This window comes from Anopheles coluzzii, chromosome 3 (assembly GCF_943734685.1).
Source record: "Anopheles coluzzii chromosome 3, AcolN3, whole genome shotgun sequence".
Lineage (NCBI taxonomy): Eukaryota > Metazoa > Arthropoda > Insecta > Diptera > Culicidae > Anopheles > Anopheles coluzzii.
The window spans coordinates 51,401,435-51,416,997 of NC_064671.1; the positions used below are offsets into that span (position 1 = coordinate 51,401,435).

Genomic DNA, 15,563 nt, shown 5'->3' on the forward strand with positions numbered 1-15,563 from the left:
GAAACAGAAATGTTAGCACCGGAATTATGAACATTTATATTAGCACTGCACTGAGTCAACCCATACATCATATATTGTCCATACACACTTTAACGTTTAGAAGAAGCATCAAATAGAAACGTGCCAGTATTTTAAGTAAATCCTGCGCAACTTAGGATTGACGGGGTGGGGTATGTTAGCACGTTTTTGTGTTGACTGTTTTGGCTGCGTGAAAAAGGTAAACAACACAACTGCTGTCACCTAGCGACCGAGATATGTAGATAAACCAAGTTAGAAAAGGTGCCGCTAGGTGGCGTAAAGGTTGTTATCAACTGAAAGAGGCAAACATATACATTGCGAAAGAGATGAAGAGACACGATCCAGCCTCCGGTCATACACCCCATAAAGGTCGAGCATAAGGGCATAGACAGGAAACGGCGCGAAACTATTGGCAGTAGCAAAAGCGAGTGTGACCGGACAAGTTAAAAATATAGAATTTGCATCAAAACGTCAAAGATCATTTTCTTATTTCAAACACCCGGAAAGAAATTGTTACCGAAGTAACAGTATGCTTTTTTTATTCAGTAGGAACGGTTGAAAAAGGCCGTATTGCCCGCAATACCATAATAACTTTATTTGTTCTTCGTGTTAAAGTTCGTTAAAGGTAAAAGATGGGGAAATCAGCTATAGGTTCAATAGAGTAGGCTTTTTTTGTTAAGTATGTTGGTGATGTTTTCTTTTACTAATGAAAAAGGGGGAATTATAATAGTTGTTCTTAAATATTTCCAGGACTGTAAACATCACACAAAACTAATTACGTAGTGTTTTTGTCTTGCCTTTTCAGGTGAAAACAATGTATATAGTAGCAGTACTTCTGGTGATGGTTTCAACTTGCCTAACATCTATCCAACTAACAACGATTTACTTGAAGGTGACGGTGAGTTAGATAGTACTAACCCTTTTCCAGCTATTTTTTCAGATTCAGATAGTGATCATGGGGATACCGATCGCGGCAGTGATGATGAAGATATCACAGCGTGTTGGGAGGAAGCCTGGGCCTTCATGGGTAAATTATCACCCATTGAAGGCCTGAGAACATGGGCTATTGTTTAAAACGTGCCGCGAACGACGTTCAATTTACTTTTGGCGGTCTTGCGGAATTTGTATCATTTAGACGTTCCAAAAGATGCGCGGACATTCCTCAAAACCCCCACCGAGGTCGGTTTGGAAGTACAAACGATCTCGGGCGGTGAATTTTAGTTCACCAGGGCCAGGGCATTGAGACGGTCATTCGCAACTATTTTAGGTAAGTGCTTATAGCAATAAATTATAAATATTTATTTATTGGGTTGCACAGTGTTCGTATTTTTTTTTCTTTTCTTACAGAAATACCATTCCCGAACACGACACTTTAAAAATACCAATGTCGATCGACGGGCTTCCCCTATTTAAGAGTTCCACTAAGCAATTGTGGCCAATTCTAATATGGGTGGAAAGTTTGCCTGAGGCTCCGGTAATGCTTGTCGGGCTTTTTGCGGACAAACTAAACCGGGGCTGGTGGAAGAGTTCTTAGGCCCACTAGTGGAGGATTTTAATAGGCTCCAAGAAACAGGCTTGCGGTTCGGCGACAAAGTGGTACGCTTATTACCAAGCGCATTTGTCGCCGATTCTCCAGCGCGGGCATTTGCTAAAGGTATGCAAAGCACTATTGTTATGAAAATTAAGATTTTTTTTTTATTTTATGTTTTGTTTCTTACCAGGTACAGTTTACTTTAATGCAGCGCATGGGTGCTTAAAGTGTACCTGTGTAGGGGTACACCTCAACTCGGAGCACAAAATGATTTTTGAATCCGTGGACGCCGAACTGCGTACGGACGTCGGCTTTAAACGACGAGTAGACAAAGACCACCACAAACCATGGCGATCACCATTAGAAAAGCTCAAAAATTTTAATATGATCGACGGTGTTCCCTACGAAGGTCTCCATCAGTTTGATCGCGGGGTGACCCTAAAGCTTGTTCTAGGGTTATACGAGGGAATTTTTGAAAATTTTGAAAAGTGGTCACCCCGACAAAAGGAAGCCGTGAATACTTTTTTGATAAAGACACGGCTTCCTTCGGAAGTGAATCGCCCTATGTGATCCTTCCGCTATCGCCATTTTTGGAAGGCCACCGAATTTCGGTCCTTCCTTCTTCATATTAATATTGCGGTCTTGAAGGATTTTATGTCTTTTGATGCATTCAATCACTTCTTGTGCTACTTTTGCAGTGTGACGATTTTTAATTCAACGGCACACAAGCATCTTTGGCCTCTTGCGGAAAAGTTCTTATACAACTTTGTAAAGAACTTTCCGCAGTATTATGGTCGAGCCCATATGACCAGCAACGTCCACGATCTCCTGCACGTGTCAGGAGACGTTAACATGTTTGGAGCGGTTCCTGAATATTCCGCATATCGGTATGAGAATTACACTTGTTCTCACTTTCCTCTGAATCTTTATCCGGTTGCTATGGATCGCAATCCATGAGAATGGATTGCAATCAACTACATCTGAATCGTTGTCAGCTACGTTTGGATCGTTTTCAGCTACATTTGGATCGCTCTCAGCTACCTTTGGATTTTGGGGTAGTTCGCGCAAATTTCATTGTAGCGCAACCGTTTATTCAGTGCCCGCGGGACACATTTGCATCCCAAGGAAAGCATTAAATAATTAATGCGTTCAATTGTAAAATCTAATCATATTTTTTATGTGAAACTTACATACATTACCATTCATACATTTTTTTATTCTTTGACCAAGTTTTCCTAACAAATCTGCACAATCTTCTTCTTTTTGGCGTAACGACCTTCGTGGTCTTTCAGTCATGTTCCAGCTTTCGAGATTTAGCCGGATATTCCTTCTATACCATGGAGGGACGGTCTGGTTGCGAATCTAGTCTGATGCGTAGAAGCCGACAAATCTGTCAATTGTTATTCATTGCCTAGTAATGGGTTTTCAACACAAGTTCTCAATTGGGTTCAAACATAGAACAATATTAAATTGTTGCTTTTCATATTGTCTGTTATGATGTGAATCGTGCGGTGCGCCAAGCGGTCACTAAATAAACTTTACGCCGCAACAAAATTTGCGCGAGCTACCGTAAAATCCAAAGGTAGCTGAGAGCGATCCAAACGTAGCTGAAAAAGATCCAAACGTAGCTGACAACGATTCAGACGTAGTTGATTGCGATCCATTCTCATGGATTGCGATCCATAGCAACCGGATAAAGATTCAGAGGAAAGTGAGAACAGGCGTATCTTCAAATTGTACGCCGATATGTGAGATCGGGCACGCATGTAGTAACACAGGTAGCCGGCCGTATGCAAGACATTGCATCAGTGCAAGTGGCTACCAATCGTGTTACTCAAACATACCCCCGGTTGAAGGGCAATGGAAAATTTTTAGAAGCGAAGAGGATTTCTTCGCTGTTGTACACCGTAATTGGAATCCAGTATGAAACCTGGACGGAACAGTTTAGTGCGTCGGTAGACGGTGAACAGTTATCGTCTACCGACCTACATATCTATAAGATAGATGAAAATGGTCCGTCCAGGTCGGTGGAAATACCACATTATGCGATCAAGTGCAAATTTGTTGCACTTCGCCTACCCTCTACTTCCTTTAAACATCCTGATCCGCAACTATCTTCCAGTCTAATCTCCTTAACTCCCCTTTTCCATACTTTTCAATAAACTAACTATATCAACTAACATATTTCATGTAACCCGTCACTAACTGTCCCCTTTTCTGATTAACATTTTTATTAATTTATTATTGCTTATATTTTAAGTTCTATTCCTTTTCTAATATATGATCGCATACGATGTGTTTCCATCTCTATACTGGATCTTTGTTGCCCGATTTAACGTGGGCCGACCACTTTGACCGCTTTGTGCATTATAAAGCTCACAATGGTCATTTGTTAAGGTTTTTTTTAATAACATGGTAAGGCTAAATAAGTATATTAACACGGTTAGGTTAAGTAGTATATTAGATAGTATAAGAATAGCAGATTTTTTATGGGGAGACAATGACCATTGTTGGTACATAGCTTTATGTTTGCCATGCGGGGCCCCATGCACTGTAATGCCCGCGTTTCCGCAAGTCTTGTACTAGTGAGCCGTTGAGATCTCTAATTAAGAGCTATTGTGTCCTCATGATCATGGAAGCAGGGGTTTTATTGTAGGATATGGGTGATGGTTGTTTTAATTGTTTAATTGTTTAATTTTTTTGTCTCTTTGGATTCTACCCATTTTGACTAACAAACTAATACACTAACATGCTCTGCAAAGGGATGGGATCCGAAGCCCTTTTGAGGGATAATAGAGGCTCTCCCATTCAACTCCTATTCCGACACGTCCTTGTCGTGCAGAGTGTTAACATGTGCCAACCAAGCTACGCTACACGGACTAGTTTGCAACTACTCGGGCGGAAGGTGGCACATGGCAAATCGGAAAGGGGATTGTAAAGGAAAGTAATTGGGATGTTTCAATGCCTGGCGAGATAAAATAAATTAACACAGGGATACATTAACATTATACAAGGTGCAAGAGACATTTTATTTATAAGAAAGGGAATTATTATTAAACAGTTTAAATATGCTCGTGGGGATAATTTTTATGTTCCAGGAAACTTTTTTGACATGAAGTATAACGACAGTAGAGGAAGGATGGATCGATAACTAGTACTGTAAGTTAATGTTTATAATTAAAGTCAAAGGACTTGCGTAGAACAAATTGATGTGACATTCATAAGTTTTAAACATTACTTAATTCTTAACTGTTGTGCAAGCGCGGTCTTACGCTGGGCGCAGTACGCAGCCACAGGTACTCGGTGTTGTCTGGTAACCGACAGCATCCGACGTAGCCGAAGGGTTCGTCGGTACTTCGCGCGGCGGCAAAGCGAGAGAGATCGGCTCTCTTCCATTTCGGGTGCCGTCGTAGCAGGACGTGTTTTCTACCGCGTATCGTCTTTTTATATGTGTACAATTTTTAATGTGTTAGTTTACTAAAGTTATTTTGTCAAATAAAAGCATACAGTACTAAAACACATAAGTGGCGACGAGTCAAGTGAACCTAATCAACGTTTTTTTTTAAGTGCAACAATTCTGCGAAAACGCCGTAGAATGTCAAGCCCCGAAGAGACGCCGATTACCGAGGAGCAGAGACGGCTGTAGCAGAATGGGGTCCTGAACGCAGCATTCATACAGCATCCACCACCATCGCAGAATGCACCATCGTTGCAAACAACATCGGACATCACAATGATACAGCAAATGCTGCACCTGTTACAGCAGCAAATGGCCCAACAGCAGCAGCAAATGACACAGCAGCAGCAACTATTTTCTCAGCTTATGCAGCAACGGGAACAGCAGCAACCTACACCACTGACCCATTATAGTGAGCTTCAACCTTCCGCGAAACCCAGCAATCCGGAGCTCATCCTCGAAGCTCTTGCTGGCAACATTACCGAGTTTCATCATGATGCGGAAGCCAACATCACATTTGAGTCATGGTACGCGCGATACGATGACCTTTTCTCGCACGATGTATCCCGTTTGGACGACGCAGCAAAAGTTCGACTCCTTGGACGAAAGTTAGGAGCAGGCGAGTATGCTCGTTTCACCAATTTCATTTTACCGCGTGCCCCCCGTGACCTTTCATTTTCAGAAATGGTGGAAAAGCTCACGGTGCTTTTTGGCAAAATGGAGTCGACCCTAAGCAAGCGGTATAAATGTTTGAGCATCACCAAATCGCGCTCCGAGGATTTTTTGTCATTCACCGGCCGAGTAAACCGCGCATGCGTCGATTTTGAATTTGCATCTATGACAGAAGAGCAATTCAAATGTCTCGTCCTGGTATGCGGATTGAAGGATGAATGTGATCGTGATATTCGTGTCAGGCTGCTTGCTAGCATGGAAGAACGCACAGATGCAACACTAGCGCAGCTAGCAGAAGATTGCCACCGGCTAGCACGAGTTAAAGCGGATAGTGCTATGATCGCGACCGAAACTCCAAACCGTTTGACAGAAGCACTGGTTCCAATCCCCGTAATCCGTGTTGGCTTTGTGGTGCATTGCATTGGTCCAGGGAATGCACGTACAAGGCGCACAAGTGTCGTGATTGCGGTCGCATCGGTCATCGAGAGGGACATTGCGCTTCCTCACACCGCCGCACGAGGCATAAGAAATTTCACCAGCGACCATCCGTAGCAGCCAGAGTGGTACGAGTCAACGTCTGCAGTGTCCAGCAGCACAGAAAATTTGTGACCATCCAGATCGAGAATAAATCAGCAAGGTTACAATTGGATACCGGCTCGGATATCTCGGTTATCAGTAAGCGCATGTGGAAGCAGTTGGGTAAACCATATCTGACACCAGTAACGGTAAGAGCCAAAGCAGCGTCCGGTGACGTCCTCAGACTGGAAGGTGAGTTCATAGCGAACGTGTCCATTGCAAACCGTACAAAGCGAGCTACCATAAGAGTGTCCAAAATGGAGTTGGCGTTGTTGGGAGCGGACATGGTTAATCTTTTCGCCCTAGGAACGATCCCGATGGATAATTTTTGTAACAACATCAAAGAAGCAGATCCACGGTCCTGGGAGGACAAATTTCCGTCGGTATTCCATGGCACGGGGATTTGTACCAAAGCCAGCGTTCATCTGCAGCTACGAAAAGATACCCGTCCAGTGTTTCGTCCCAAGCGCCCCGTTGCGTATGCAATGGAAGAGATTGTCAACAAGGAGCTCGATCGGTTGGAAGGCTTGGGCATTATATCACCTGTCGATTACTCGGATTGGGCAGCACCAGTCGTAGTGGTCAGGAAGGCTAACGGACAGATACGACTATGCGGCGATTATTCGACCGGCCTGAATGCAGCTTTACACCCGCATGAGTATCCACTTCCGTTATCACAGGATATTTTTTCTAAAGTGGCTAGATGCAAAATATTTACACAACTCGATCTTTCAGATGCGTTTCTCCAGGTGGAAATAGAGACAGGATGTCGGCCATTGCTCACGATTAACACACACCGAGGCCTTTACCACTACAATAGACTCCCCTCAGGCATCAAAGTAGCACCGGGAGCATTTCAGCAGATCATGGACAAGATGCTCGCAGGCATAAACGGAGTATCAGCCTATATGGATGACGTGATTATTGGTGGTAAAACGCAAGAAGAGCACGACATCGCCCTGGAGGAAACAATTAAACGCATACAAGACTATGGCTTTACAATACGATCAGAAAAGTGTGCGTTCAATAAGCCATATCCGCTATTTAGGGCATATTATAGACAGCCAAGGCCTCAGACCTGACCCGTTGAAGATCGAAGCCATTAAAAAACTGCCTCCACCGAAAGATATCTCAGGAGTACGATCGTTCATCGGTGCGGTGAACTACTATGCAAAGTTCATCCCAAGTATTAGAGATCTGCATTACCCAATGGACAAATTGCTGCAAAATGGTAACACATTTGAATGGACACCGGAATGCCAAAAAGTGTTCGAGCGTTTCAAAACCGTTCTTTCTTCAGACCTCCTGCTCACACATTATGACCCGAAGCTTGACATTGTGGTTTCGGCCGATGCTTCATCTATTGGACTTGGGGCAACGCTTAGTAACAAATTTCCTGATGGATCTCTTAAGGTGGTGCAACACGTATCTAGAGCGCTGAGTAAGGCTGAAGAGGGTTACAGCCAAATCGACCGAGAAGGTCTCGCCATCATATTTGCTGTAACGAAATTCCATTGGATGCTATACGGTCGACATTTTACGTTGCAAACCGACCACCGGCCATTAGTGCGAATTTTTGGAAGCAAAAAGGGGATTCCAACGTATACAGCTAATCGATTGCAGAGGTTTGCATTAACACTTCAGCTTTACGACATGACCATCGAATACATCCCCACTGGTTCTTTTTCCAACGCCGACGTCCTTTTCGACATTGAGCTCTACACTCAGCAAGATCCGTCGCTCCAGAAGGTTTACAAGTACGTGCGAGATGGTTGGCCTCGCGACGTAGCTTACGGAACAGATCTTGCACGGCTCTACGATAGAAGGGAATCGCTGACCAACGTGGATGGCTGCATTCTTTTTGGAGAGAGAGTAGTCATCCCGGAGAAGCTGCGCAATCGCTGTTTAAATCAACTACACCGGGAATGCAGAGGATGAAAGCGGTTGCACGTAGCTACGTATATTGGCCTAAGTTGGATGACGACATAGCACGTTATGTGGCCTCCTGCGAGGCATGTGCAGCAGCGGCAAAATCACCACCAAGGGCAACATCAATGGCGTGGCCAAAACCTTCGGCAGTTTGGAACCGAGTTCAAATCGATTACGCGGGCCCTTGGGAGGGCGTTTATTTTCTGGTTGTAGTCGACGCGTATTTCAAATGGCCGGAGATCGTCAAAACTACGAGCACCACCACAACAGCCACGATTGCCATTCTAAGGAACTTGTTTGCTCGTTTCGGTATGCCTGCAACCTTAGTCAGCGACAATGGCACACAGTTCGTTAGCGGTCCGTTCAATGAGTTTTGTCAGCACAACGGGATTGAGCATATTACTACGGCTCTCTTTCACCCACAGTCGAACGGACAGGCGGAGCGATTCGTCAATACTCTTAAACGTTTTTTGAGGAAGATCAGAACGGAGGAGAGTAAGCTAGATGAGGACTTGGAGCTTTTCCTGATGACGTATCGTTCTACACCAAATGCTCAACTCGAACAGCAGAGAAGTCCAGCGGAGGAAATGTTCGGTCGCCCGATAAGAACTGCATTGGAGCTATTGCGACCTCCATCATCGTGTGAAAAATCTTCCCCATCATCATCAATTTCATCAGTTCGCAGATTTCATCGCAGCGACACAGTTTGGGAAAAGTATTTTAGTAACAACTCGTGGAAGTGGATCCCAGGGGAGATTGTCCGCAGCTGCGGGCGTGTAATGTTCGAGATCGTTGCCGAAGATGGACGATTGTTAAGGCGTCACGTGAATCAGCTGAGACGACGAGTTGGTAACGGTTCATCACCAGCAGTTCAGCTACCCCTTGACGTGCTGTTGGCGGAATGGAAGGTATCCAGTCAGCCCGAGAGTGGACATGATGTACCGGCAACCCATTCTACTGATCAGTCTGCATTTGAGACATCCCAAAACTCTGCGGCCTCCACACCACCACAACCGCAGCAGGCCCTGGAGACCGAACATCCTACAGAAGGTACGAACCAGCAGCAGATAGGCGTGCCACGTAGGTCTTCTCGCGTTAGAAGACTCCCCCGTCGGCTTGGAGCCTATCAGCTCAATTAACAGGGAGAGATGTTGTGCAAGCGCGGTCTTACGCTGGGCGCAGTACGCAGCCACAGGTACTCGGTGTTGTTTGGTAACCGACAGCATCCGACGTAGCCGAAGGGTTCGTCGGTACTTCGCGCGGCGGTAAAGCGAGAGAGATCGGCTCTCTTCCATTTCGGGTGCCGTCGTAGCAGGACGTGTTTTCTACCGCGTATCGTCTTTTTATATGTGTACAATTTTTAATGTGTTAGTTTACTAAAGTTATTTTGTCAAATAAAAGCATACAGTACCAAAACACAAAATTAACATTTAAGAAATCGCACGGCAAATGTTAGTGTTTAATTTAGATTATTTTTTATTTTACTTTTTTAGGTAACCAGACATCAACTTTACCGCGAAGACTGACTTCACTCTGGCGGGGAAAATTTATAGTTCCTTCTCTCATGCCCGGTGGGCACCCGGATGCTTTTACTGTTGATTAAGGATATCTACCAGGTGAGTAAATCTTGTGATTCAATTGACTGATATTTAACCCGGTTCGTCACTTTTCTCCCAGTAGACTATTTGCGTCAAATCGAACGGTGGTTCGTGCTGTGAATGCGGGTCACTTTGTGAATATGGTACACAACGGCATCGAGTACGGTGATATGCAGCTGATATGCGAAGCGTGTCACCTGATGCTGGCGCTGGGCATGACACGGAAGGAAATGGCACAGGAGTTCGACGTGTGGAACAAGGGCGTATTGGATTCGTTCCTGATCGAGATCCCGCACGATTTTCTGAACCAACGCGACGTTGAGGGATAGATTCTTGAGCTTATTCGTGACTTGGCCACAAGGATACGGGCAAATTGTCGGCGATTGCCGCCCTGCGCCATGCCGTTCCGGTGATGTTAATTGATGGAGCGGTCTTCTCCCGCTGCTTATGTGCTCTGAAGGATGAGCATGCTCAGGGCAGCAATCGACCGGCCGGGCCCAGCACGAAAGGTATCGTGTGCGCAGGGTTTCATGTTGCAGCGCGAAGCGGGGGTTCAAGTGGATTCTAAACTACGATGGTATTGTAGTGGTGTGGCGCGGCGGTTGATTCTGTCCATCAGCAACTTTCGGAACGCGTTTATGCGCAATCCACATCTTACCACGTGTATTCCATTCTATTCCTCTGCAGCTGTTTAATTACTGTCATTGACTTGCTAAGCTCGTTAGGCTAGCAAAACGAAAATGGATCGAGGTTCATGGTACACAAGTATTTTGCTTAAAACATGCTAGTTCATCCAAATATAAAAAAGCGACATCACGCTACTGCCACGAAAACAAACACTAAAATAACCGAAATATTGCGCCTAAAGAACATAATCGTCTTGTGCAACACAATGAAAGGATTTCTTGCTAGTGCTTTGTATTTCATGATGTGCTCGGACATAAACATTAACATCGTCAGGCAAGTACACCTTGAGGACCTAAATTCGAAACACACTCTAATGCTCTAATGTTTTATGTATTTTTAGGTTGTAGTATAAGTCACGTATGGTTGGATTCCTGTAGAAGTAAGAGGTCTAGAAATCTGTGGCCAGACTATCCGAGTAGATGACATTAATCAATTAAAACTATGAAGCTGGATATGCTTTAAAGGACTCTCTTACAGAAGGCAAAACCTCGAAGCAGTAATTATCTGTTCGGTAATATCTTTTCACAAATCATGATAATCTAAATTGGCCAGTTGCTTTTGTCGCATAACTAGCAATTTCATTAAAAATGTTTGTAAAATGTCACTTAACTAACATGTCCATATAAAATCGGTTATTACACTTATTAATCGCTATAATCAACTCAAAGTATGTTTAAAATATTTCAAATAACTAAATATTATTAAGAAAAAATAAGAACATAACCATCGAACGTTTCATAATTCATTTATTCTTCTACTTGTCTTCACATTCATATAAATCTTCGCTATTCACTTAAAACAACAAACTTAACTGCTCGCAACTGTGAATTAAAGAATGCACAGCCTGTGCACAACTTATAAGTATTACTTAAAATGGTTAATATTGCACAAATTCTTTATCTACACCATTTATCTACACCATAAAATTAAGTTCAACATACTTTCTTACCTATATCTACGTTAAGTACTATTTACAGTATTCATTTTTTATATTAAATTTCTTTTTTTTTCGAGTATTGTCCTCGGCTAACGCTTTTGACCACTCCGGTCCTTTTTGCTGCTGTTCCTGCATTTCGTAACTTTGTACTGAAAAATTTCTCTACTTCCGAATAATCTCTGCTGCCTGAAATTTCCTTAAATAGTTGTAGAATGTGTACATATTTCCTAAATTCAATTTTAGGTCCGCTGCGACCGATTCCGCTCCAAGAGCACTCAGATAGAAAAATTCTATTAAAAACTAGATACAGAGCGTCATGCAACCTTGCTTTAATCCCAACCGACTTGATCCTTTTCATGAGACCTGATTTAATCGATCGGTAACGCTCCGTCGCCACCAAATCCTGCTCGAGTTTGTCCAAATCTACTTTGGATGAAATTAACGCGAAAGCTTTTTCAATTACTTCTTCCAGCACCACATTTTCATTAATTGCCTGAGGCTAGATTTGTTGATTTAGATGCATTTCCATACAGGGTTTACCAAGTCACTTTGCGATGTGAGCTGCACAATTCATCTCACTTGAGACGTATTTCTATTCTGACGTGCTACTTCATTTGGCCCGAAATAATTTTCTATTCCGCCGCATTCATTTTCATCCATTATATGAAGTCTTTTCACAGGGGATGTTAGCTGGAGCCGTCCGCGATGTTTACATTTTTTTCAAAAATAAATTTTTGGGCTTTTAGTGCTGATTTGTGATACAACTATGTTGTTTAACAAAGAATAGAAGTTTATCTTTGCTCCGCTGTAGCATTCTAGCCGAAACATGGGTTATTCATTGAGTTATAAGCAGATTTGACTGAGCAGGTTCAACTGCTAATAACTCAATGAATAACCCATGTTTCGGCTAGAATGCTACAGCGGAGCAAAGATAAACTTCTATTCTTTGTTAAACAACATAGTTGTATCACAAATCAGCACTAAAAGCCCAAAAATTTATTTTTGAAAAAAATGTAAACATCGCGGACGGCTCCAGCTAACATCCCCTGTGAAAAGACTTCATATAATGGATGAAAATGAATGCGGCGGAATAGAAAATTATTTCGGGCCAAATGAAGTAGCACGTCAGAATAGAAATACGTCTCAAGTGAGATGAATTGTGCAGCTCACATCGCAAAGTGACTTGGTAAACCCTGTAAGCTAGTCTAATTTCATATTTGCATCTAGTATCAAATTTTTTAAAGTATGTAATTGTTTGGCATTTTCGTTAGCAATGCTTGTGCAATTGCATTCTTGCCCGCATCCACAGCTAGTAGCTCCCACATTCGAACCGCTCATGGTAACCTGCAATTATGTTATTTTTAGTTTTTCGTTTAGTTGCAATGTAAAGTAATAGTTGAAAAACATATAATTTGATTACATCCAACTTACATGTTTTACAGGTGAACAACAATTAGCAACTCCCGATCGAAATGCACACAACAACCACCCACAATCACAGCTGTAAAAGTTAAGTATATGAGTTTTGCATGTCTTTAAAATGTCTTATTTTTAATATTTATCTCCATACTTACAGGTAACACAGATAGGTAGCAAGGAAATCAAGTTTGTACACAGAAATCTACACAAAAACTGGGTTTTATGAGCGCACGAAAAGCGACGCGGCTATCTTTGAATAAAAAGTAAACAAAAGAGTTTCGTTTTAATTTCATTTTGACAGCGGGTGTGGTGATGACTCGAGCAGGTTGGAACATAAATGCAGAGCACACCGTGCGTTACGGGTGTGGAGGGGGAGGGCTCGCGCGAGGGTGTAACTCATTCCTCTAAGAGTAACTGCTGCTCGGGTTAATCGCGCTTGTGTTGATTTCCAATTCAGCGCTATGACCGAGGAGCAGTTCAAATGCTTAATGCTTGTGTAGCATATCTGCTATACAGAACTTATTATAATACACACTATCAGCTATGGACACATTGTAACACACTTCGGAAAGCCAAATCATACCATTGCAACACGTTCATTATAACACATCAGCAAATCAATCCACACCATAGCAACACACCTAGACCATACCGTTCATAGAAAAAAAACCATTTATACACATTTATCGAAAACAACCGAAACGCGCAACATAAGCAATTCAAGCGTTACTGCAGCAAAGTGGACAAACAGAGAACGCATAGCAACTTATTGTTAAAAGCGCAGTGTAGGCAAAGATCGACGAACGCACCCGTTCTTTAGCTAGAACAGTTTATACTTTCCAGAACCTTCGTAAAAACACTAAAACACAGCATAGGCACATAATGACAGACACCTCACTACGATACAATGTATAAATTGCACCTAATATCAAGAACCATTAATTAGGACAAAAACACATTCCAAAACCAAATGTACGAAACTTATTGAGTATAAATAAAACCAATTCCGACCGTGGCAAGTCAGATTCGTTCAAACTGTCAGGGTAGGACTATGCCCATCCAATATCTATCGACTTCTCATTTAAAGAATTTAGTTATGTCCCCCACCGCGTGCTCGGAACGGGTTTCGCCGTAGGTCCCCGGTTGAAACCCGCAATCATGGATTTCAAGGCTATAAACGATAGGCTATGCACCCTGCGCATGCGAGGCAAATTCTTTAATATAAGCCTCATAAACGTTCACGCCCCTACCGAAGATAAAGAGGAAGAGGAGAAGGACCTTTTTTACGGCCGCCTCGCTAGAATTGTAGATGCGTGCCCCAGGCATGACCTCATAATCATCCTGGGGGACTTCAACGCAAAAGTCGGTAGGGAGCCAATGTACCGCCAATACACTGACTGTCACAGTCTGCATGAGCACAGTAATGATAATGGTAGTAGATTGGTCCAGTTCGCCGCAGCGAACAATCTGGTTGTAGGAAGTACCAAATTTGCGCGCAAAAAAATCCACAAGATTACATGGGCGCACCCGGGTGGAGAATCCTTCAACCAGATCGACCACGTGTTAATAAGCCGCCGACGACAGTCGAGTCTGTTAAATGTCAGAACATATCGAGGAGCCAATATCGATTCCGATCACTACTTGGTTGGCTTAGTGATACGTTGTAGAATCGCCCGCCCCCGCGCCAATGGGGGCGGAGAAAACACGCAGCCTCGGCTCAACACGGACTCTCTAAGGGACATTGCTGTCCAACAGGAATTCAAAACCGCTTTAGAAGAGTCTCTACTACCAGAAGACAGATACGAAACTACGAGCGAGAGGTGGAACGCTCTAAAAACAAAAATAATAAACTGTGCAAGAAATATACTCCCACCACGTCGTGGCAACACCAAATCTGGCTGGTTCGACGATGAATGCAGACAAGTGACCGAACGTAAGAATACTGCATACCGAGCAATGCAGCAACGGCATAGAACGCGGGCATGCGCAGAGGAATATTCACGGCTTAGACGCGAAGAGAAACCAGTTCACCGCTCCAAGAAGCATGCTTTGCAAGAGCAAAACATGCGGGAACTCGAGCAAACCAGAGAGGCGTACGAACCGACACGAAAGTTTTACCAAGCGATAGTAGGTCACCGAAACAACGTTGTACCTAAGGTAACCTGCTGTCGCAACAAGGATGGAGATCTGGTCAGTAACCAGTCAGAGGTCCTCTCGCGGTGGGCTCAGTACTTTGATGAATTACTCAATGACCAGTTTAGCGAACAGCTAGAAGCGCCACTAGCAGATAGTGTCATGCTACTGCCACCTAGCATAGAAGAAACACGAAAGGCTATGAGTCGGCTGAAAAATAACAAGGCACCCGGAACCGACGGAATTGCAGCCGAACTGGTCAAGAATGGAGGTGCACGACTAGAAAACGAGATTCATCAAATTGTTACTGAGGTGTGGGATAGCGAATCGATGCCTTGTGATTGGAATCTCGGCATCATCTACCCCATATACAAGAAGGGAGATAGGTTGGACTGCAACAACTACAGGGGTATTACGGTATTGAATACCGCCTATAAAATATTCTCCCTGATCCTTCAGGATCGCCTTGTCCCGCACGTCGAAGAGATAGTAGGAAACTATCAAAGAGGATTCCGAAACGGAAAATCAACCACTGATCAGATCTTCACCATGCGGCAGATCTTGGAGAAGATGGCTGAATACAAAAACGACACATACCATCTCTTC

At 43.4% G+C, this 15,563-nt stretch overlaps 1 pseudogene; it reads left to right on the forward strand.

Annotated features, from left to right (window-relative positions):
• Window positions 1–9,877: 9,877 nt before the first annotated feature.
• LOC125907483 (6-phosphogluconate dehydrogenase, decarboxylating-like) lies at window positions 9,878–10,923 on the forward strand (annotated as a pseudogene).
• The last annotated feature ends 4,640 nt before the right edge of the window (window positions 10,924–15,563 follow it).